At 38.2% G+C, this 25,449-nt stretch overlaps 1 protein-coding gene across 3 annotated transcripts in view; it reads right to left on the bottom strand.

The window, feature by feature from the left end:
• Positions 1–25,449, bottom strand: part of KIAA0825 (KIAA0825 ortholog) — a 554,607-nt gene that overhangs the window by 3,932 nt on the left and 525,226 nt on the right. The gene's annotated exons all lie outside the window — the stretch shown is intronic.

Consider the following 25,449-nt stretch of genomic DNA (forward strand, 5'->3'; position numbering starts at 1 on the left):
GGGCAAACGTATGGAGGATGAATTAGAGAGGAGAGAGACTTGAGGGCACAGTTTTCTAGGAGAGAGGTAATGATGGTCTAAACTTGAGGGGCACTTATGTGATTGGAAAGAAGGGGATGGATATGGGAGATGTTCCATAAGCCAATCAATCAGCCTTTATCAAGTACTTACTATGTGCCAGGCATTGACCCAAGTGTTGCTTGTTCACCATACTATCTGAAGAACCAGAATTCAGACCAATCAGCCACTTCCTAGTTGCTGTTGAACAGTCAACAACAACAAACTTTATAAGGGAAGTGTTGCCTTTTCTTACAGTGGAAGAATCCCTTGGGTCTCAGGATTTGTGAACCAAAGGTTCTGTAGAAGGAATGCTGACCTCAACAGGGGTTGCATTACAACTAGAGAAACCAGTGGTTTTTGTTGTCTATAAAACTTAATGCTTCTAGAAAACTCAATTTATGATACTATTAATCCTTTTGAAAATTCTTATGCTATCATTAGAAGGTGGCCATCCATATTTAAAAATGGTAAAGTTAACAGAGTGGCTTAATGACTTGTCAAGGTAAACCTGAATTCTTGTCAAGATTAGAATATATACTGTTTCAAATGGGCTCTGGGCAAGGTCTTGTTGCTTTTCTGTCATCTATCAAGTTGTGATAACACTTTCTTAACATATACTTTGTTATATTTGATTTTCTAATATAAAAGGAAAGCCTATAAAACTACAGGTAGACAGACTTGAAGGGGGAAATAACTCCTTTTTAAGGTTTTGAACTAATTATTGGTGAAAAGAAAATGCAGAACATAATCATTCCAGGTGAAGCTCTCTAATTATGGACTATTTTCTAGCTAGATCCCTTAGCAAGGATGTTGGGTATAGGATGCCCTGATCAGTTCAGGGAACCTGGTACAGAAAAGAGGAAATAATAGGAATAAGGAAAAAGTAGTAGAAGAGGGAAGGGAACTGATCAAGACAAACACAGTGATTAACCCTGTAACCCTGTTAAGAGTCACAGGTCCTTCTTTTCTACTAGTAGCAATGCAGTAATCCAGTATACTCCTGAAGGATTTATGAGAAAGAATGCTGTCCACATTGAGAAAAAGAATTCTGGGAGTAGAAATGAAAAAAAAAATGAAAAAAAAAACAAACCACAAAACTTATCACTTGTTTATATGGATATATGATTTGGGGTTTAGGCTTTAAATAGTCACTTTAATGAGGGTATAATTTGGGTTTTGGTGTTAAAAGATTACTCTATTGCAAATATGAATAACATAGAAATAGTTTTTGAACAATGATATATGTACCACTCCAGAACTTAGCTTAAATTTTATTTTTAAGTTAAGTTCTGGAGTCATTGCATGCTTGCAAAAGGTATCCTTCCCGAACCCCAAAAGGTTATCCTTCCGGCCCATAACACATACACATGGGATGTATGGGGTGTTCAGGGAGGGGTAGTATCTCTGGTATGGAGGGCTTGTTGTGCCCTTCTAGGGCAGCTCTCCAGCCTCTGACCCCCACCTGACACCCAGCTCTCACTTGTGGCTCCTAGTAGCTGCTAGCATGCAGCAGTGGCCACACCCCGGGCAACAGCTTCAACAGGCTGGCTAAACCTTGTGAGAGTAGCCATCGGGTCATAGACCACTGGTGAACCTGGGCCTTGCTCACCCAGCATGTGTAGCCGAAGGGCTGTACAGATGGAAGAAACCAACAAGAAGGTTCAACAGCTGAGAGGGCGATGCAGCAAAGCACTTTGGAGTGCTTAGGGCGTGTTGGAGCACAAAAGACAACACAGCCATCCAATGAAGCTGAGGAAGTCTCCAGGTGTAATGACTTGGCCAATGGACCCAGGCTTCCAATGCCGAGAGAGTGGGACTGTCCCTGTGCATCGACTTTTCCACTTAAATCTCTTTCATGCACAAGTGTCTTTGCGCACACTCATCTATCTAGTAGTACCATAGATGAAAAGGAATGTATATGATGAAACTCTTTAGGACAGATCTGGATGATAGTCAAAGCAAGTTTTGTTAACTTGCAAATAAGGCAGCCCTAAATAACCAATGTCAATATTTCTAAGGTCTCATAATGGACAAATGGTATAGGTAGGAATGGAATTTAAACAGTTTTTGGCATTCATACCTATTAAGCCCACAAAGCTACCTAAAGGCTACTCTGGAGATCTGCAAGGCAAAAATTCCTCTCCTATTTGTTTCATGAGTAAACAATGTAATCATTAGCATACATGTCAAACAGAGCCCCCAAATGGAAAAACCAAATGAAGATAATTGCAGTCTTTAACCATTTTATAAGTATCATTTACCATGGTCAAAACTAGCCCAGTAATTTCTACTTTTTCTAAAGCTATGGCCTTTCTCCTTTGAGCAGAATTTTAAATAAATTAGGTTATCCTATGAGCATTCTCAAAACAAAACCAAGAATGCAAAATTTGTTTTGCCCTCTTTTGTTGTTGTTAAAGGTGTTAACATTGTGCTGGATAAACAAATCACTTTATGAATGTCAACAGAACAAAATATGCATATCTGCATAAATATTTTAATCACTATCTCTACTTGTAGAAATTGAAAGCACAATCTCTTTGTTTCATTAAAAAATCTGTATAATGAATGCAATCTAAATGAATTGTATACACACTACATTTCAAGATGAAGATCCTGAAGCTTGGTGACAATCAGCCCCAGCATAATTGTGCTGTTAGTAATTAGTGATATTAGGCGATGTTATTTATCTCCCAGAACATTCTGATATTTACAATGTACTAGTACAAAGAGAATCAGTACATAACATGATATGGAAAGATGACAAAACTAAGAAAAGAGAATGTGCTGGAATTTATGTTTCCCTAAAAATGTCACTTATTGAATTGGGAGAAACAGGGATGGGAAACATGAAGTGTATTTGCCACAAACACTTTTTAATTTCACATTTACAGGGTGCATAGATATTTTATATCTAATTGTATCACAGTCTTGGCTGTCTTAATATAGAACCAAAATAAGTAGTTCATTTTGTTACTGTTATCAAATAGTCAATTCAGTGGACAAAAAACCCAGTTAAATCTATTGTTAGATTTAACTGATTGTTGAATTCGGTCCAAATAACTTCTACTCTGTCCAATACAAGTAAATGTGGCTGGTGTTCAGTCATTTCTGACTCTTTGTGACCCCATTTGGGTTTTTGTTGGCAAAGAATTTGGAGTGGTTTACCATATCCTTCTCTAGATCATTTTACAGATTAGGAAACTGAGGCAAAGAGGGTTAAGTGACTTGCTCCAGGTCATAGAGCTAGTAAGTGGCCAAGGCCAGATATGAACTTAAGTTTCATTATTCCAGGACCAGGACTTTATCTACTGTGCCACCAACCTATCTTGTATATAAGGGAATACTTGGGAATTAATGCTCTTACAAGAAACAAACAACAGAAAAGGCAGCCAGAAGCCCTGATTCTTTCCCTAGAATGTCTTGCCTTTTTTCTTGAGGTCCTTGCCTATTCCAGTTACTGCTGCCATCTTCAAGTCTGAGAATCACTCCAGTCAGTGCTGGGGAACTGATTAGGGAGCTGTGTCCATATTTCAGAGACTACTGAACGGCCGGATTGTGATCCCAAGGATTAAACAAAGAGACCAACAACGTATCACACAGGAGGGAGTTTATTAACAAACTGCAGTTTGGGCTTAGCACTCTAAAAATGGCTGGACCTGAGTCTGGGGTTTGCAGGCTTTTTATATCCTTCTGTGGTAGGGGGAGTGCCTAGGAATTCCTGGGGTGGGAGTAGTGAACAGGAGCTCCTGGGGTCAGGGGTGTTATCAGTTCCTGGCATATGTCAGGAGGGGGAGGGACAGGAACTCCTGGGGTTAGGGGTCATTATGGCTCCTAGCCATAAAGTTCACACAGTGTATGGTAACTTGGCTGCAGGGGCTCTAGGGGTAGGGGGTCAGGGAGAAAATAGGCTCCCGGGCTGGTTCTTCACTACCACCTAGAGATCCTCTACTGATCTTTAGTCACATGTATTTGGCCTCTGGAATCTAACTCTGAAACTATGACTTGACATTATATTTACAGGCACCACCACCACTAACTCCTCCAGCCTCATTAATATATTATGTATTTATAGTTCTTGCTCCCCATATGATGAGTCATGGGTCTCACATTTCACATCATCCCTCCTAGATCCAAAAAAAATAAAAGCAAGCCGAAGGGCTGGGAACAAGATGGCATGCAGTAGCCAGTGCACAAACTTAGGAGAGGCAAAGGGAGTATGGGTTGGCATTGGGAAACTGAAACATTTGGCTTTGTAGTCAGACAACAAACACTTATTAAGTGTTACTATGAGCCAGTAATTATGCTGTGCAGTGATTTCTTCCAGGAGAAGACCATGATTGTGGGGGACACATCTCTAGCCAGAAGCAGAATCATGAAACCAGGGAGAAGAGAGAAAATATTGGAAGGAAAGAGAGTAGAATATCTAGCCATGAGGAAAAGAAGCTGGAGGAGAAATCAGCCCCTGGATTCAGATGGTCAGGCTGGACCCAAAGACAAACAGAATCGCCGTGAATTAAGTGGACCTTAACTATAGAATATCCTGGGGGGGGACATTTGGCTGAAAGATAGACTGAGTCTGTATCTAAACTATATTTAGGAGCTGCTGATGTGCCTACAGATTGGTTAAGGAATAACTAGTTTAGGGAGGTAGGTAGTCTACATGGTAGTTGTCATATATATATATGTGTGTGTGTGTGTGTGTGTGTGTGTGTGATATATATGCATATACATACATGTTTAATTATTAGATTGATTAAGGGAAAGAGACAAGAGGGAAACATCTAAATAGTTTAAGTTTATTGATGGGGAATAGGAGAGAAAGGAGGGTAACAAAGGAGAAGGAAAAGTTCTTAATCTTATCCCTGTCAACATGGAATCTAGAAGTCCCCAGTTTATTTAGTAGGGAAGTAGAAACCCCAGGTTTTGATCTTGTCATAGACCTTGAGTTATAGTGCAGTAGGTAGCAGGTCAGTCTCATAAGCCAAAGATCCCAAAACTGGATGTGATACCATGGGAGACCCTTCTAGGGGAAAAAAAAAAAGAGGCATTTGATGGGATTAGCCATCCCCATCAGAACTAACTCAAGGTCTATTGTTAGCCCTTCTAGATTCCACATTGTCATCCCCACACCCAATTTCCTTAATACTATCCTAATGGCTAACTTATCTAGGCTAAATAAGTTAAGTTCCCCCCAAAAGGAACCTCACATAATAGAATCTAGTAAATGAGCCAAGATCCCAGAGGTAAAGTCCAAAATAGGTCCAGCAGAGAAGGGATGGTTCTTCTTTGGTCTTTTGTCTATCTACCAGCAGCCAGTTCAAGCAGTTTTTCTCCTCTCAAGCTGGTATCTCAAAAAGTCAGAAAACTTGTAGAAAAATGGAAATCACAGCTACTCCAGAACCTTCTCCCAGAAGTCTGGTTTCAGTTGGGACCTTAGAATCTTGACCCAGCCTCTGTGTCACATGCTCCTTGTCAATCATTTTGCAGCAAGGAGTCTTTGCTTACTACACATACTTACATACATATATATGTATATGTAATATATGTTTCATATTGCTCCTTTTGATTTATGAGAACAAGTCAAGAGAGCATACAGTTCAAACAGGCTAGTGTGGTTTTCTCCATCTTATCATGTTCTTGTGACTAGGATTCATGAAAGCACAACATGAGAATCGAATTTTCCCAGTGGGTGGGAAATTAAATCAAGAGATTCATTAGATAAATTGAAGACTAACAAGGTTAGCACTGCCATTCACAAGAGAGATGAAACTAGAGAAAAGAAGTTTCGGTTCCCAGAGAACTTGGGTAGAGTTTTCGTAGGGCTCCACGAATCATGAAAACATTAAAGATATATTCAAAAGCTGACTCTAATGAGCACAGTGCTCATGTACCAGACTTTATATATATAGTTTTAGGAATTGCAAAAGGGAACATTAGATCTACACATGTAGGAAATGTGAAGAGCTAAAGGAAAAGTCTGGGACTTTGCTAGAGAGCTCCTCTTTTCTTAGTATATACATATTTTCTAGCTTTCTTTTTCGCATTAGTAGATTTCACTTTCAAAAGTAAATAAAATGGAGCTAGGAGACAAGATGGTGAATAAAGACAGGAACTTACCTGAGTTTTCCCAAATTGTCCTCTAAACATTAACATAATGCATCAAAATGAATTCTGGAGCAAGGATGGGATAAAAGTTTTCTAGGCCAAGATGACTTGGGAGGTTGGCAGGAAACCCCTGTCTCAGTGAGAGTGAGTGCAAACAAGTGCAGGCCAGGCTAGCACCAGCTTCACCAGTGTAGCTTGTGCTCCAGCAAGACAGCAAGAGGCCTTAGGGGCAACTGAATGGGCAACAGTGGCATCTTGAGTTCTCAGCCCTTGGATGGTAAGGTGTTTGACAAGTAGTCAGAAGATTACAGGGGACCCTTTTCTGGCACTGGGTAAAGGACTCTTATTTTACTGCCCATATATAGTTCCAGTTCTAGGTCACAGTCCCAAGGCTAGGAGGTACACTAGAGAGAACTGACATGGGCATTGTACCCCCAGAAACTTGGGCAACAGTGAAATTCCTTTGCTCCCTTACATCCTCATGACTCTGAGCCTAAAAACATCCAATGATCCCTCTAGGGTCCTGAGATGATTGCCGTCTAGATTTAAGGTGGACAGAGAGATGTACCTCCAGGTTACACCTTGATCCTATCAGGCTATATCTCAGATATCTGTCTGTTCCCTAAAACTAAGGAATCTTTATGTCTCCAGGCAGACCCCAGTCAGATGATCACCCCACCCCACCAAATGCCTGAATGACTAGCACTCTAAGTCACATTCACACTATGACACAGCATCTGTTGTAAAGAGTATAAAATCGGGGGCAGCTGGGTAGCTCAGTAGATTGAGAGCCAGCCCTAGAGATGGGAGGTCCTAGGTTCAAATCTGGCCTCAGACACTTCCCAGTTGTGTGACCCTGGGCAAGTCACTTGACCCCCATTGCCTAGCCCTTACCACTCTTCTGCCTTGGAGCCAATACGCAGTATTGACTCCAAGACGGAAGGTAAGGGTTTTTATAAAAAAAAAAAAGAGTATAAAATCCCCAGAATTTATGTCGTCTGGGGGACAGCTTTTCCATCCATGCTGTCCTCCCAAGGAGCAGCCTTCCCTCTTGCTGTTCCACTTTGCTATCCTCCTGGCCATTCTCAACATTACTCTCTAAATTAATAAATTTCTCTTTTTATTTTTAAGCTAAGTTTTGGAGTCTTGCATTCTTGCAAAAGGTATCCTTCCAGAACCCCAGGGGTGCATCTCTTCACCCCCACAACAAGAACAGCCTCAGAGGTACAGGAACCCGGTCTCAGGGCAGTGAATAGTGCTTGTGGTCACTCACAGACAGTACAGGCTAGGAGAGTAGTGACAACACCTTAGAATAACTAAAATATTACAGAGCCCCAGAACTAGCACTGAAAACAACTGCACAAAAAAACTAAAGCTTGGGACAAATCCCCCTCCATCCTTAGAGCAGAGCCCAACATTAACATGAAGTTAAATGTCAAGAAATGGACTAGAAAAAAGATCAAACAGCAACAAAAAAGAAAACTAACAATAACAAAAAATAACGTGACCATAAAAGTTCCACAGTGACAGGAAAGGTCAAAACATAAGCTAACAAGTAGACAACAAAGTCAAAACAGTTATACCCAATGACTCAAAGGAAAAAAAAAATGTGAATTGGTTTCAGGCATAAAAAGAATCCCAAGAATTCAAAAAGGGTTTTAAAAATCAAATAAGAAAGGCAAAGGGAAAATTCGGAAAAGAAATGCAAGAAAATAATGGAAAAAAAGAATTAACAGCTTGGTAAATGAGGAAAAATAATACTTTAAAAAACATAACAGGCCAAAGGGTAAAAGAGGTACAAAAATCCACTCAAGTAAAGAATTTTCTAAAAAATAGAATTAACCAAATGGAAAAGGAGGCACAAAATTTCAGTGGAGAAAATAATATCTCAAAAATTAGAATTGGGCAAGGAGAATCTAATGACTTCATAAGATATAAAGAAACAAAATAAAAATCAAAAGAATAAAAAATAGATGAAAATATGAAATGTCTCATTGGAAAAAACAAATGACTAAAAATAGATCAAGAAGAGATAATTTAAGAATAATTGAACTATCTGAAAGTTATGATCAAAAAAGAGGCTTGACATCATATTTCAAGACATTATCAAGAAAAACTACCCCAATATCCTAGAACCAAAGGGTAAAATAGAAATTGAAAGAATACATCAATAATCTTCTGAAAGAGATACCAAAAAGAAAAATCCCAGAGATATTATAGTCAAGTTCAGGAGTTCCCAGGACAAGGAGAAAATATTACAAGTAGTTAGAAAGAAATAATTCAAATATCATGAAGCATCAATTGGCATTACACAAGATTTAGCAACACCTACACTGAAAGCCTGGAAGGGTTGGAATATAATATTCCAGAGGGCAAAGGAGCTAGGATTATAACTAAAATTCCTCTACCTAGCAAAACTGAATATACTCCTTCAGGCAAAGAAATAGATATTTAATAAAATAGAGGACTTTCAAACATTCCTGATGAAAATACCAGAGCTGAATGGAAAATTAGTCTTTCAAATATAAGATTCAAGAGAAGTATAAAAAGGTAAACAGAAAAGAGAAATCAAAAGACATTTAATAAGGTTAAACTTTTTATATTTCTAGACGGGAAGATGACTTGCAGCTCCTAAGAAATTTACCATTATTCAGGCAGTTAGACAGAGTATACATAGACAGAGGGCATAGATATGAGTTGACTAAGATGGAATGATATTTAAAAAAGTAAACTTAAGAAGTGAGAAAGAGGGATGATTATGACAGGATGATATCCCAAAAAATAAAATTAAGGGGTAAGAAAGAGGAAGGCATTAGGATAAGGAGGAAAGGAGAGGTAGAAGAAGATAAATTATCTTACATAAAAGAGGTACAAAAGAGCTTTTAGAGTAGAGGTGAAAAAGGGCGAAGGTCGAGGACAATGCCTGAATCTTATCTTCATCTGAATTGGCTCAAAGAAGAAAAACATACATACTCAGTTGGATATAGAAATCTCTTACCCTAAAGGAATGGGAAAAGATGAAAGGAGAGGTAGACAGATAGACAGACAGACAAACAAACAGACAAAGAGGATAAACGGGGAAATTAGATGAAGAAAAATATACAGTAATACAATTGTGTAAAAAAATTTACAACAAATTTCTCTGATAAAGGCCTCATTTCTCAAATAGAGAATTGAGTCAAATTTATAAGGATGCAGATGTTTCCCCAATGGATAAATGGTCAAAGGATATGAACAAGAAGCTTTCAGATGAAGAAATCAAAACTCTTTAGAGTCATAAGAAAAAAATGCTCTAAATCACTATTAATTAGATAAATGCAAATTAAAACAACTCTGAGGTACCACCTCTTACCTATCAGATTTGCTAATATATGAGAAAGGAAAAATGAACAATGTTGGATGGGACATGAGAAAATAAGGACTTTGTTGGCATTGTTGATGGAATTGTGTACATATCTAACCATTCTGGAGAGCAATTTAGAATTATGTCCTCTGAACCAGCAATGCTACTACTAGGTCTATATCACAGAAAGTGTTAAAAAGAAAAAGAAGGAAATGAACTTCTTTGTACAAAAATATTTATAGCAGCTCTTTTTGTGGTGACAAATAATTGGAAATTGAGGGGATTCCTATCCTTTACAGAATGGCTGGCCAAATTGTGGTATATTGTTATTTTTTTTTTTAATTTGGAAAGTTTTATTTAATTTTTAATTTAAAATATTTTTCCATGGTTATAATATTCATGTTCTTTCCCTCCCCTTCCCCCAAACCCCTCCTGTAGCTGACATGCAGTTCCACTGGGTTTTACATATGTCATTGATCAAGACCTATTTCCATATTATTTATATTTGCACTAGGGTGATCATTTAGAGTCTATATCCCCATTCTTATCCCCATCAACCCAAGTGGTCAAGGAGTTGTTTTTCTTCTGTGTTTCTATTCTGTGGTATATTGTTATGACAGCATGCTATAAGAAATGATAAGCAAGATGGTTTCAGAAAAAGTCTGGAACAATTTATATTAACTGATGCAAAGCAAAGTGAGTAGAACCAGAAGAGTAGTGTAAATGATAACATCATTATTGCATGATAATCAACTGTGAAGGACTTGGCTATTATCAACAATGCAATAATTCAAAATAATTCCGAAAGACTTATAAAGAAAAATTCTATTCACATCCACAGAAAGAACTGCTGGAGTCCAAATACAGACTGAAGTGAACTTTTTTACTTCATTTTTGTTTTGATCTGTTTTCTTTTACTACATGACTAATATGGAAATATATTTTGCATGACTGTACATGCACAACCTATATTAAATTGCTTGCTTTCTCAATGGGGGGAGGAAATAGAGGCTGGAGAAGAGAATTTGGAACTCAAAAAATTTTAAAAACAAATGTTAAAAATTATTTTTTTACATATAAGTTGAAAAAAAATTTTTTTAAAGGGAAGGAAGTAAAAGGCAAACCGAAGTCTTGTTTCTTAGAAGCTGCTTAGCCAACCATGGATGAAAATGCTCAAACACTATTATAATTTTATCTGTAGGTGTTTCCTCAAAAAGATAATATAAAAAAAAATTTAGGAACTTAGGGAATTGGCTAGTAATTTCATTTCTTTAAAGCAGTAATACTATATCTGGCATTTTCATGGTGAGGAAACTCCCTCTACCAATAGAAAGAGGGATATAAACTGAAATTTTACATATTTGGGAGTCGAGAAGTTAAGTGATGTGGAAGAGGCATGCTTGCAAAGGACAGAAACTGGTCAGCTGTCGATCAAAGGAAAATTCCATTTGGAATGTGACCAGAAAACAGTTGAAGGCAAAAGCCAATGGTGACTGATTTTCTGGAATTTGGCTGAATTGGTGACCCTGAAGGAAGAAGCTGGGTTTATCTCTGGGACTAGGGATAATCAAGTTGGAGGTGGCCTGGCTGATTTTAAGGCAGAAGAAGAAGGACAATAGTTAGTCCATATATCTCTCTCTGACTAGCTCTGTTTCATGGTAGTGACTGAATTGCCATTTCTCTCAATATTCTCCAACCTAAGACTCACTGTAGATAATAGGGAAACCTCCAACCCTCTTACCTTATCCTCTATCTTTCTTGTTTTCTTCAAGTTTTCCTTACTTGAGGTAAAGAAAAGAGTATTTCCTCTGAAACATCCCTGAGTAACCCTGAGTGATTTAGAAGGAGGCTGAAGAAGAAGGGGGAAGGGAAACTGAAGGGAAGAAGAGTGGAGGAAGGAAGATTGGAAGAGGGAGGAAGGGAAGTATAAAAGGGAGTAGGGTAGACAAAAGAAGATAACTACCTGATCCATTAGTTATCATTTATCCATCAAATATACCTCCAAATATCATCTATTACAGTGACTTATCTAGGGTCAATGAACAAGTCAGATCATATTTGAGGCAGAACTTGATCCTAGATCTTCCCGATTCTGAGTTAGTTCTGTTATGCCATAACACAATTTTTTTTGGCTTTTAATTTAATCATATACAATAATCAGGAGTTCTGAGATACTTGCAGCAATACATTATAAGAATCTTACCATATATAAATCAAAATAGTTTCCTTATTTGGGCAAACTCAACTTTATTTTTTTAAATTATAGAATAGATTGAATCTATACTATATTTACTCATCTATTTTTCCTTTCTTTGTGATCCCCAAATTATGAGACAGAAATAAACATTTTTCCCCATTTAGATAATTGTGCCTGGCATTTTGTTTTTCCAAGAGAAAGGCTTAAAGCTAGTAGTTGTAAACTTTGGGTAGGATTTTTTAAAATAACAGTTTTGGGGGGCAGCTGGGTGGCTCAGTGGGTTGAGAGCCAGGCCTAGAGATGGGAGGTCCTAGGTTCAAATCTGGCCTCAGCCACTTCCCAGCTGGGCAAGTCACTTGACCCCCATTGCCTAGCCCTTACCACTCTGCCTTGGAGTCAATACTGTTGACTCCAAGATGGAAGGTAAGGGTTTAAAAAAAAAATAACAGTTTTGTATATTATAGAAGTGTTTACCTCAACTTATCAAGGGACACTGTTATTTACTGTATCTGCTTTGTATATGAGAGAATGAGGATAGATTTCTGACTCAGAGGGCTTTTGTAAATATCAGCAATATATCTTTGTGACAACATAGAAGACCTCTTGATTTCCAGATTTCTGATGCATTTTGAATTTGTAGCATCAGGACATATGAGGTAGCATTATGAAATGTGTGTGCATATGCTTCTCTCACTCCTCTTTTTGCACAACTTTGTGAAGATGGGAAAGAAAAAAAGAAAGGGAAAAAAAGTAGGTAAGTTGGTTAATAGTTTCAACTAAATCATTTCTTCAATAAAAATGAGGTTGATTTTGGTCTAGTTAAGGAAACCATTTTGATTGATTGAGCTCTAAGGTGCTCAAATTGAGTAAAGGAGAAAGCTTTTTGCTTCTAATCCCGTTATAGAAAAAGGAATTTCATCTTTGTTTTGCTATAGTAATACAAGTAAAAATCTCAAAATTACAGTCACCTGAAATAAATCTGGCCTAGTTTTCAGGAGTTGAAATATCCAAAACATCTCAATCATAACATATATGGCTCCTCATAGCTTTCCATCTTGAAATCTATGGTTTTATGATTCTAAATATTCTATATATTAATCCAAAATTCACCAGTTCTATCACTTTTTTTAATTACAAACTATAAGAGATAACTGGATTTGTCACATTTCAACCACCTTGTTTTTTTTTATTATATTTTATTTGATCATTTCCAAGCATTATTCATTAAAGACAAAGATCATTTTCTTTTCCTCCCCCCCCCCACCCCCCATAGCCGACGCGTAAATCCACTGGGCATTACATGTTTTCTTGATTTGAACCCATTGCCTTGTTGATAGTATTTGCATTAGAGTGTTCATTTAGAGTCTATCCTCTGTCATGTCCCCTCAAATGCTGTATTCAGGCAGTTGCTTTTCCTCAGTATTTCCACTCCCATAGTTTATCCTTTGCTTATGAATAGTGTTTTTTTCTCCTAGATCCCTGCAAGTTGTTCAGGGACATTACACCGCCACTAATGGAGAAGTCCATTACGTTCGATTATACCACAGTGTATTAGTCTCTGTGTACAATGTTCTCCTGGTTCTGCTCCTCTCGCTCTGCATCACTTCCTGGAGGTCGTTCCAGTCTCCATGGAACTACTCCACTTTATTATTCCTTTTAGCACAATAGTACTCCATCACCAACATATACCACAATTTGTTCAGCCATTCCCCAATTGATGGGCATCCCCTCGTTTTCCAATTTTTGACCACCACAAAGAGCGCAGCTATGAATATTTTTGTACAAGTCTTTTTGTCCATTATCTCTTTGGGGTACAGACCCAGCAGTGCTATGGCTGGATCAAAGGGTAGATATTCTTTTGTCGCCCTTTGGGCATAGTTCCAAATTGCCCTCCAGAATGGTTGGATCAGTTCACAACTCCACCAGCAATGAATTAATGTTCCTACTTTGCCACATCCCCTCCAGCATTCATTACTTTCCTTTGCTGTTATGTTAGCCAATCTGCTAGGTGTGAGGTGATACCTCAGAGTTGTTTTTATTTGCATCTCTCTGATTATAAGAGATGTAGAACACTTCTTCATGTGCTTATTAATAGTTTTGATTTCTTTATCTGAGAACTGCCTATCCATGTCCCGTGCCCATTTATCAATTGGAGAATGGCTTGATTTTTTGTATAATTGATTTAGCTCTTTATAAATATGAGTAATTAAACCTTTGTCAGAGGTTTCTATGAAGATTTTTTCCCAATTTGTTGTTTCCCTTCTGATTTGAGTTACATTGGTTTTGTTTGTACAAAAGCTTTTTAGTTTGATGTAGACAAAATTATTTATTTTACATTTTGTGATTCTTTCTATGTCTTGCTTGGTTTTAAAGCCTTTCCCCTCCCAAAGGTCTGACATGTATACTATTCTGTGTTTACCCAATTTACTTATGGTTTCCTTCTTTATGTTTAAGTCACTCACCCATTTTGAATTTATCTTGGTGTAGGGTGTGAGGTGTTGATCTATTCCTAGTCTCTCCCACACTGTCTTCCAATTTTCCCAGCAGTTTTTATCGAATAGTGGATTTTTGTCCCAAAATCTGGGATCTTTGGGTTTATCATATACTGTCTTGCTGAGGTCGCTTTCCCCCAGGCTATTCCACTGATCTTCCTTTCTGTTTCTTTGCCAGTACCAAATTGTTTTGATGACTGCTGCTTTGTAATATAGTTTAAGGTCAGGGACTACAAGGCCCCCATCATATGTGTTTTTTTTTTTTCATTATTTCCCTGGATATCCTTGATCTTTTGTTCTTCCAAATGAACTTTGTTATGGTTTTTTCTAAATCAGTGAAGAAGTATTTTGGTAGTTCCATGGGTATGGCACTAAACAGATAAATAAGTTTGGGTAGGATGGTCATTTTTATTATATTGGCTCGTCCTATCCATGAGCAGTTAATGTTTTTCCATTTGCTCAAGTCTAGTTTTAGTTGTGTGGCGAGTGTTTTGTAGTTGTGTTCATATAGTTCCTGTGTTTGTCTCGGGAGGTAGATTCCTAGGTATTTTATTTTGTCTAAGGTGATTTTGAATGGGATTTCTCTTTCTAGTTCTTGCTGCTGAGCTGTGTTGGAGATATATAGAAAAGCTGATGACTTATGTGGGTTTATTTTGTATCCTGCAACTTTGCTAAAGTTGTTGATTATTTCAATTAGCTTTTTGGTTGAATCTCTAGGATTCTTTAAGTAGACCATCATGTCATCTGCAAAGAGTGATAACTTGGTCTCCTCCTTGCCTATTTTGATGCCTTCAATTTCTTTTTCTTCTCTAATTGCTACTGCTAGTGTTTCTAGTACAATGTCAAATAGTAGAGGTGATAATGGGCATCCTTGTTTCACTCCTGATCTTATTGGGAATGCATCTAGTTTATCCCCATTGCAGATGATATTAGCTGATGCACCTTGTTTTTTTTTAACCTTAGTATTTTTATTATGAAAACCAGAAACCAGCACTCAACTAAAACTACCATTTTGATCTTAGAAACCTATACAACTGATTCTAGTCAATCTGGAATCCCAAAACATTTCGATTTATAATAAAGAAATCATTAGAAATCACATGAACAGTTTATAATGACTTAAGCATCAACAGGCAGAGATTCAACTAGATATTCTTTTACCTGAAGCTGGGGTTAGGGCAGGGATGATGGTATGACAGAGGGCAACACAATCACAAGTGCAGCTGTACTGGGAAAGGATGTGGTATGTCTCCTGAGTGACTCATCTCTATCCCTGAAAGGGTCTAGGAGATGTACCCCTGAGAAAGGAAAAGCAGGGAAAAGGGACCATGGGGTTGGAGCTGGGTCAGAGGACCCACTTTCACAGTCTGGCAGGATCCTTGGTGTAACGATGGGGAGGACAAAAGAACTGTTGAGGGGAAATGGAAGTTGAGAGCTCTACAATGCATGAGGCAAGAATGACAGTTGGGAACTGAACAAGGACAGCTGGGAAATTCTCCTGAGGGAAGGTCTTAAGTGCAGAGACACAGAAGAGAGTGGAAGGAAGAGCTGTTTCTCTGGGCCATTTTCAAGACATCTGTGGAGATTTCTGACACTGACAGAAATCTTGATAGCACGGGTTCCTGCTTAAAGCTTCTCTGGTTCCTATCAAGAAACTGAATTTCTTCAAAGACTTTCATTCCATGAACTATTGAGATACTGGACTCAAATCGGTGAGCAGTGCTCTCCCCTTTTTTTCTAACTCTCCTCTGGCTATGAAAAAATCTTGTACTTCAGTAATTAGTTTTATTTAGAAAAGATTTAGGGTGACCTACAATCCCTCTAACCTCTTCCCTTTTGCCCCAATCAACAATTAAATCAAATAAGTAGTCAGATAGCAAATTCAATCTTCTTTATTTACATCTAGAGAGTAAACCTATTGGCAGACTCCATCATGTTGCCTGTTTTCAAGAAGACACGAGGGGGAGGCTTGTGAGCACACCAAACCAGCACATATCCAGATTGAGGTCCCTCATACTTCTCCTTGTAGAGAAGACTTTCCTGCCACCTTTGAGGGCCAGCTTGGCAACCAAGGGGCAAGCCTTCATGGAGGGGAGATCTCCATTTTGTCTCCCTCAAGTAATCTGGGGACTCTGGGAGGGGGTAGTGAAGAAGCCATTTCATCAACCCTTTCCTCACTGCCTTCAACCCTTATTTCTCTGTCTAAGGAGTGTGAACCCCCCAATTACACTGGGGAAGGGCTGGGTGAAAGAGTAGGGTTATACTGTGTGGCACTGTCTAGCAAACATCCTGAATTTGTTGGACACTGGAATTGCAGTCTCTGGACTGCCTTGGAAAGGAAATGTTCCCTTTGGGTATCATCATCCTGTGAGTTAACTCCTGGTGGTTCCACCTTAGTTATGCTGTGCCAACATACTCCCAGTAGTCACGATGTAGTCAATATAATGTTATGTATTAGTGGGGTGCAACCTTGTTCACAAATCAACCTTGTAACCTGGAACCAGGGTTCTAGCACCCTCCATGGTTGCCCCAGAGAGGTTGGTCTAGTTCAAAACATTTCAGTCTTTAAATGGACCTGATCATCCAGAAAGCCACCAGTCAGCTGGGACTTGGGTGCAGCCCAGAAGCAACCCAGAACTGGTTTAGCCTCAAGGTATATGGGGACACAAGAGTCCAGGTTAGATTATGCAGCAACCACCATCCTCTAAGGTCAAGAGGCCATAAGCAAGGACTCAGTGTCCATACAATATTTGCTTCTGAACTTCCTCCATGGCATTGAGGCTGGAACTCTTCTGCCTGGCTCCTTTCTCTTATTCTCTGCTCTCAGAACTGGATTGTCTGATATGGAAATAAAAGTAAAGTTTCTACATTTTGTGAAGGCGTTCTCATTGTTCAGTTCTGTATTTCTACTACCATGCCATTGACATTTCATTCATAAAGGAGATACATAGTACCGACCCATTCCCTGTATAACACTACATGGCCAAGCTTGTCTTTGTTTTCTTGTATACATTTGATAATGATGGCATCTTCTCATATTATTGGCATTTGTCCTAAAATGCCAATAAAATTTCAGACTATAAAAGTGCTGTTTGAAATAAGCCTCCAGATTTTATGTTATTATTAAACATTTATGTAGCACTTTATATTTACAAAGTACTTTACAATTATTTATTAGTTAATTGTACTGTTAAACAACATTAACCATCTGGACAAATTAATGACTTCAAATTACCCTTCCAGTTGGTAGCTGTGGAATAAAAAAACTAAGTCCTATTAGATTTTATTCTCTCAGAATAAAAAAAAAATCTTCTCCACATAACATTCTCCCATTAGCTTCACAGGGAACTAACTATATGAACAGCTGTGTCCATGTAGTGATGCAGAGTTGCACAAAATCATCAGGCTCATTCTCTCCTCTAGAGTGACATGAGTCCAGTGGAAAGACAAAAGTCAGGATGACCGGTGAAGGCTTGAGATGCAGTGGCTGATCTTGGAATCTTTGATGTCTGACCAAGCTCTAAGCACTTCACAGCACGAGCTTCAGCCTTCTCCATGGTCTTTGGAACAAATTGTTCTCATTCACCCATTCCACCGGCAGAAGTCTTCACATGCAGGTACATTGATACGGATAGCACTTGCCTTGCAGAGTTATTTTAAAGATAAATGAGATGAAATATGAATTTTGTGTTTTTCAAAACTGAAAGTGTTATATGCATGTCAGCTGTTATGTAGTCCTTGTGCCTCTTGATTATATAATATTGAGAACAGGAGGTGAAGCCATTATAGCTAGTGTCCAGGTCCTACAGTTGGTATAGCTTTGAGGAAATGCCAAGGACATTAACAAGTTGAGTTGCATTTGAGCCTGTGAATAATTAAGACCAGGGTATACACATTCAGCTAGCTGCTGGCATTTTTAGAGCTCATGTCCTGGAATTTGCTCCAAGGGACATTCCATGACCTGAATTTCTTCATCTCAGTTCCTCCTCCAGCTTCCTCCCCACTATTATATGTGGCATTCCACTTCCTGAGATTGAATGGTTTCCAAACCATCTGAATTTCTTGATTTTGGTTTTGGTTTACATTCCCTGGACCTCCTTTCTTGAGCAAACTAATTTAGTGTGCCCAACAGGTTTGCATGTATGTTGTGGATTCCATGAAGACCATGCTCTACTGAACGGTCAGCCTTCTCTGAAACAGTTTGGCTATAGCTACAATCACACTTGTACTGCAACGGTTAAAGTCTTACAAATGATCTATAATCACAGTCCATAGTCTGATAAAATATAACCGATTATTGGACCTCTTTTGTTCTGGTTAAATTAATATTCTGAGTATTACAAGAGGAATGTGATATTTCTGAAAACAAGTCAGTCCAGAGTATTTAGAAGGAGGGTCTGGCTAAAAGTCATTCTATAGATAGGTCAAAGAATACTGTTAAAAAAAAAAGGGGGTTTCTGGATTTGATAAATGGAAGGTTACAGGAGAACTATGAAAAAGCAACTTTAGGGGATTAATGGGGTTAGGAGCTAAAATAAGTTGAGGAGGGGTACATAAAGTATATTATAAAGTATAGTCATCAGGAGCATAGAAAAACTTTTCAAGAAGCTTATAGTAAAAAATAACAGATACAATATTATGTTTTGGGGCACATTTTATGAACTATGGTATTATGCTATTCATATCTACCACCCTATCAAAATTATGGTAGTCTACAGATATCCAGGACATTCTCCTTCCTTCCTTAATGAATTGGTTCACAACTTTTCTTTTTTCTTCAACTCTGGACCTCATACTAGGAAACTTCAACAGAAACACTGACTCATCCATGAACATCCAATCACTCCATTCCTCAATGTTCTCACCTCCTATGAGCTCCTCCTCCAGGCCACATTAGCTATACACAAAGATGATCAAACCTTTGATCCTGGTATAAAGGTACCAGCTCTATGCTCAAGAGATCCTCTAATCCTACCAAAATCTGTTAACTTTTCACATCTCTTTGTCTTTGTTTATAAAATTATTTTTTTCCATATCATGACCTCCAACTCCTTGTCCCACAATTCTCACCTCTGCACTAGCCACTCTCTCTTCTTCTTCCCTTCTTGACCCTTTAGCGAATCAGTTCAACTCACTACTGTCCACCTCTTTTGAATTCCTAGTCCATTTATCATATTGCTATTATGCCCAGCCACGTCTGAGCTTTGAATCACTTCCACAATTTGCTGCCTTCACTCCTACAAACATACTACTGAATGTAGAGAAAAATCATGATACTATTCTGACTGGGTCCACTAAGTTTATGTTATATCACCTCAAATGGGTTCTCACTCCTACCAGGTAATCCTATTATACCACCTTTATCAACTCACTATCTATCTCCTTCTCTACAGCAGGTCTTCAAATCATTCCTCCTCCAAACCTCCTTTGACTTCCCTCCTCCACTCTCTCAGTTGAGAATCTTGCCTTACAATTTACAGGAAAAAAAATGAGGTCATTCATCATGAGCTCACACTTCCTCTCTCCTCCTAGTAGGTGCCTTCTCCCACTTTCTCTTCTTCCATCTCTGTCTCTCATAATGAAGAAGCCTTACATCTCCAATTCCTCCTCTGTCACTCCCACTCTTTCACTTATCTTCAATTTCCCCCTGTTTACTGGCTCATTTCCTCTTGCCTACAAGCATGCCCGTATCTCACCTATTTTGAAAAAAACTTTTGGGGACCTGTCAATTCCTGCTAACTAAGCTCCTGTATTTATTTTTCTCTTTAAAGTTAAACTTCTTGAAAAGGGCATCTACTTTCAAAAAGGGCCTCCACTTTCTCTCCTTTTACTCTTTTTTTAACCCCTCATAATCTGGTTTCTGACATCATTCCATCAAAACTGTTCTCCCCAAAGTTACTAATGATCTCTTAGTTGACAACCCAAACAGCCTTTTCTCAGTTCTCATTTTCCAAGCAGCTATTGACCCTACTGATCACTCTCTCTCCTTCCTGATACTCACTTCATTCCAAGTTTTTGAGACTCTGTTCTCTCCTACCTATCTGACCCTTTGTCTCTCTCCTTTGCTGGATCTTCCTCCATATCCCACCCTCTAATTATAGGAGTACCTCAGGGAGATGTGAGATTTTGTCCTAGACTTTCTTCTCTTCTCTCTCTATAATAGGTCACTTAGTGATCTCATCAGCTCCCATAGATTTAATTACCTTCTCTGTCCTGATGAATCTCAAAGCTACTTATCCTGCCCTAATTTCTGGGAATTTATTTATTTATTTATTTTTGGTTAAAGATATTTTATTTTACCATTTACATGGAATACCAATTTTCCACATAAGTTTTTTGAAATTATAGAATCCAAATTGTCTCCTTCCACCCACCCCACCCCTTCTTGGAGCTATTAAGCAATTTGATCTGGGTTATACATGTATTATCATGCAAAACATATTTCTATATTGTTCATTTTTGTAAGAAATACTTATTTAAAGCCCAAACCTTCTAAATAAAAATCCAAATAAACTAATGTGGACAATCATATGCTTTGATCTGCCTTCTGACTCCAAAAGTTCTTTCCCTGGAGGTAGATATCTGCAAATTTAGAATCTCACATCTCCAATGATTTTTCAGATATCTTGAATTGGATATCTGATATATATCTTAAATTCAGTATATCCAAAACAGAACTCATCTTTTCCCTTAAATCTTCCCTGCCTCCTACTTTCCCTATCACTATAGAATTTTGTACCCCAAGACTCCATTTCCCAGAATCCCACTTTTTTCCTCACGTTAAACACTTACGTTTTGGAGATAAAGTTTCTGTAACCCTGCCCCCCTCCTCCCTCACTAATCATGGTGGGGAAAACTTCTCTTTATTTCCTCCACTTCAAGTGATTATTAATGAATCTTATAAAATATAATACTTGGGGTTATTGGATATTAATTTTAATCTTACACTATCATCATCCATCCAGTCCTTCAGGCTCTATGTCATCCTGGATTCCTGCCTCCCCCCCACCCCTCCATATCCATGCCTTTTCAGCATTTCTGACTATGCCCCCTTCATCCCTCAGACAATGTCACCACTCTAGTACAGGCCCTCATCATTTCATGCCTACATTATTATATAGACTGCTAGTGAGTCTGCCTGCCTCAAGTCTTTCTTCAGTATATTCTGTCTTCCATTCAGCCAATGAAGTGCTTTTCCTAAAGTTCTGATCATATCATGCCCCTTCCCCCCCACACTTTTACTTTTTTACTCATTTTGACTTCCTTTTGTTTTTTTTTCATTGATCATTATCATTATTCATACATGCTTGCTTCCAGTTAGGAGTATATTTTTAAAAAGCAAATCATGCAAAGAAGGAGTAAAAGTTTTAAAAGGTAAGAAAACCAATGCCTGTCATTTATACATCATTCTTGTTTTTTTTCCCTCAAAATTCCAGATGTTGTTTAACATTCAAATGGTCTTTACATTGCTTAGTAGTTGTTTATTGAGAAAATAAAACTTCCTTCTTACAAATATAAATGTGAGTATTTTTTGTTCAATAACAGTATTGATGCTTTTCAAGTGGGTTTGTTTTTTAGTCGTTAAAAATTTAACATCACTTTCTAGTCTTCTTACACTCAAACACATACTATTCACACCAGTGACACTGGCCTCCTGGATTTTCCAGGAACAAGACTCCATCTCTCAGTTCTGGGTATTTTCTCTGGCTGTCCCCCATACATAGGATGCTCTCCTTCCTCCACTCTGACTACCCATTTCCCCAGCTTCCTTTAAGAACCAGCTCAAATTATGCTTGCTATAGATAGTCTCCCTGAATGCCTCTTAATTCCAGTGCCTATGTTAATTATTTTCTATTTATCCTGTGTTTAGCTTACTTTGTATGTAGTTGTTTGCTTGTTTTTTTCCTATTAGGCTGCAAGCTTTTGAGGGAAGGGGCTATTTTTGGTCTCTTTTTTATATCTCCAGGACTTAGCAGTGTCTGGTACCTAGTAGGCACTTAATAAATGTTTATTGACTGATTTTTACTCGTTTGAATTTTTAGGTAGATAGAGCCTATCTGGAAAAACTGGAGCTCAACTTCAGGCTTAATAACTAGCTGATCCTTGGCAAGTCACCTAACCTCTGTTTGCCTCAGTTTCCTTAACTGTAAAATGAAGATAATAATAGTACCTACTTCACAGGGTTATTGTAAGGATCAAATGAGCCAATAATGGCTAGCCCAGAGTAGGGGATATTTAAATACTTAATATTATTATTTAACCATCTTATCAAACCATGTCAGGGAAGGATTTTTTTCCAGGCCTATGACTTTACTAGGATAGCTGGGGAGAAAGATCCATCTAGAAAAGCACTGCTTTAGCTCTTGGGAGAGGAGTGCCTGGGGGTAAAGGGGTTAAATGACTTGCTTAGGTACACAGCCAGCATGTGGGAGAGGCAGGCCTTGGACCCAGGCCTTCTTATCTCTGAGATGAGGTATGTCTATGACACTGCACTGCTTGTTTTATAGAGTTTTACTGATAAAATTCAGGCTGAAGCTATGAACTTTTAAAGCAATAACTGCATAAGAGATTTAACTATCATCTTTGCTTTAACTATCAAACTCCCATAAAAAAAATCTTACATGATAAAATTTGTTACATGCAATACTTGGACAAAGCTATAAGATACTAGGATAATTTTCATCCAATTAATAAAATAGAGTTTGATTGTGGGCTAGCTCTTCAGATTTTCCCTTTTGAAAAGCAATCTCAGGAGGACATAAGGTTTCCTTTGACCCACTGGAAATCTATTAATAGTAATAGCAGGAACATCCCCTGCCTCCTTATTGGCATTCGCAGTGAAATGGGAAATTGCAGAAACGGAAGCTATCTTCTGTTTTGACTTGCATTTCTAGAGAAGGTTCTTCTGTGAATCGCTCCCAAAGGAGAGACTTGAGGGAGGGAACAGATAACATAGCCTTGCTACAGTTGAGAGTCTTGGAATAACTGTTTGAGAAAATGTGATTCATCAAGAGTGGTAGGCAATGTGCTACAATTTTGAATGGATAGCCCTGAAATTATAGTAGCTCCTTGAATATAAACAGCATCTTTCTTCCAAGTAGTTCTCCATATTTCATGTGAAACCTTAGGACTGGAAGGGACAGTCTCCTTGCCTACAGGCAGGGCCTTTCCTAAATCATACAAGACATACGAGGCTCTATCCTGCTTCTAATAAGATCTCTAGATGAGATTCCGCAAACCTCCTCTCGGAATGTGTGCCAATGTTTAATACCACTCGCTGCCAGGAAATTCTCCCTTACATTTGACCTAAGTGCCTTAAGCTGTAGTTTTAGCTCATGTCCTTTTATTCTATCCTCAGGGAAAAGGAGAATCAATAGTTGTTATGCACTTGATCATAATTCTTCATATATTTGAAACCATCATTAAATCAGCCCTCTACTTTCTTTTCCCTAGCCTAAAATAGAACCACAACTCTTGGGATTTCAAACTAGAAAGGCCCTGAGAGGTTATCTAGTCCAACCCCTTCATTTTACAGAGGAGGCCCAGAGAATGAAGGCAACTTGCCCAAGGTCAATGTAATAGACCTAGAATTCAAGCACAGGGCTCTTCTTCTTTTTATTTTGTTTTCTCATTCTGTCATTTCTTCTTTCATCTGAATTGTGGATTTTCCCTCAAAGAATGAATAATCATGAAGTCACTATATGTGAGAATAGTAGGATTACAGAAGGGGCTTTTCCAAAGCCATGCAAAGCAAAATGTCATTCTGCAAAGGGATATCTATGAAGTGATTTCTGGCTCAACCCAGCTGTACATTGGCTACTTCTCTGCTAAGTAGTAAGGAAAATCTAGTTTAGTTTTTTACAGAAAAGAGTGAAAAAAAGGCATCCTTTTATCATACTGTTAAGAGCAAACCAAGCTTTAATCTTTCTAACTTTCCAAGGCTTAAAATACATGAATAAAATTTAATGGATGTCAAAATAGTAAACAACTGAAATAAGGAGAGAAGATAAAACAGTCACAAAGTAAACAGATTTTAAGAATATCTTGTGATTCCAAAACTAACATTTTATAGTTTATGTTGTGTACAACCTGATAAAAAAACAGCACATACAAAAATCAAGTTATTCTTTATTTCAAGTCACAATGGTTACAACCACAAAAATGATAAAATTTTATAAAACAATAAAGTTAAATACTGTATGGGTTTGAATATAGGCTATACTTCCTAAATGAGATCTTTTTGAAAGGAGAAAAAAACCCCTCTACCTTTACTTTCTCAGAACATATCTGAAAAATATCACATGAATTATATGCAATACCACTTTATGTAGCCCAATTTAGGACAAATATGAGGCCAATATTTAGATTAACACGGTAAGCCCTATGCAAAAAAAAAAAAAGAAAGAAACTAAAAAGAGACATAATCTTTATAAGGCTGGTTAAAACATTTTTTTTTGTCAGTCATCAAGCACTTACTGAGTGCTTCCTACGTTTTAGGCATTATGCTAAGTGTTGGGGATTCAAGGAAAAGCAAAAACATGATCCCTACCCTCAAAAAGTTCCCATTCTAACAAGGGTAGGGGGTGACCACATGAGAAAAAATGCATAGAGATCTCTACCATGTAACTGGACAGTCATTTCAGATGGAAGACACAAGGAATAAGGAAGTAGGGACCGGGAGAGACCTCTAACAGAAGGTGGGATTTTACCTCAATCCTGCCCGCAGCCAGGCTGAGGTGAAGACGAAGGTTATCCTGAGCATGGAGACATCTGCTAAAAATGCAACAAGCTGGAAGACGGAGGGTCATGTGTGAGGAAGAAGAGCAAGAAGAGTCGTGTTTATTGGATTCTTGAGTTGTGTGCAGAAGAGTAAAGTATAAGAACTTTGGAGATGTTGGAAGGATCCAGGGTGTGAAGAGCTTTAAAGAGTCCAACAGAAAACCTGAGATTGGTCCACGGATATCATCGGGAACCACCAGAGTTTTCTGAGTAGGAGGGTGGCAGGGTTAGCCCTGCTCATTGGGAAGATGGATTTGACAGTTGCTGGACTAGAGTGAGGAGAGATGAGGCAGGAAGAGTAACCAGAAAGGTGGCTACAATGGGTGAAGAGTGAGGTGACAAAGGTTTACAGGAAGGTAGTGACTGTGTGAGCAAAGTGAAGGGGATGAGAAATGTTACTGAGAGACATAGTAAGACTCCGCAATAGATTGATTGAATATGTGGGGTGAGGAGCTGAGGATGATACCCATGTT

Source organism: Monodelphis domestica, chromosome 3 (genome assembly GCF_027887165.1).
Source record: "Monodelphis domestica isolate mMonDom1 chromosome 3, mMonDom1.pri, whole genome shotgun sequence".
NCBI classification, from domain to species: Eukaryota; Metazoa; Chordata; class Mammalia; order Didelphimorphia; family Didelphidae; genus Monodelphis; species Monodelphis domestica.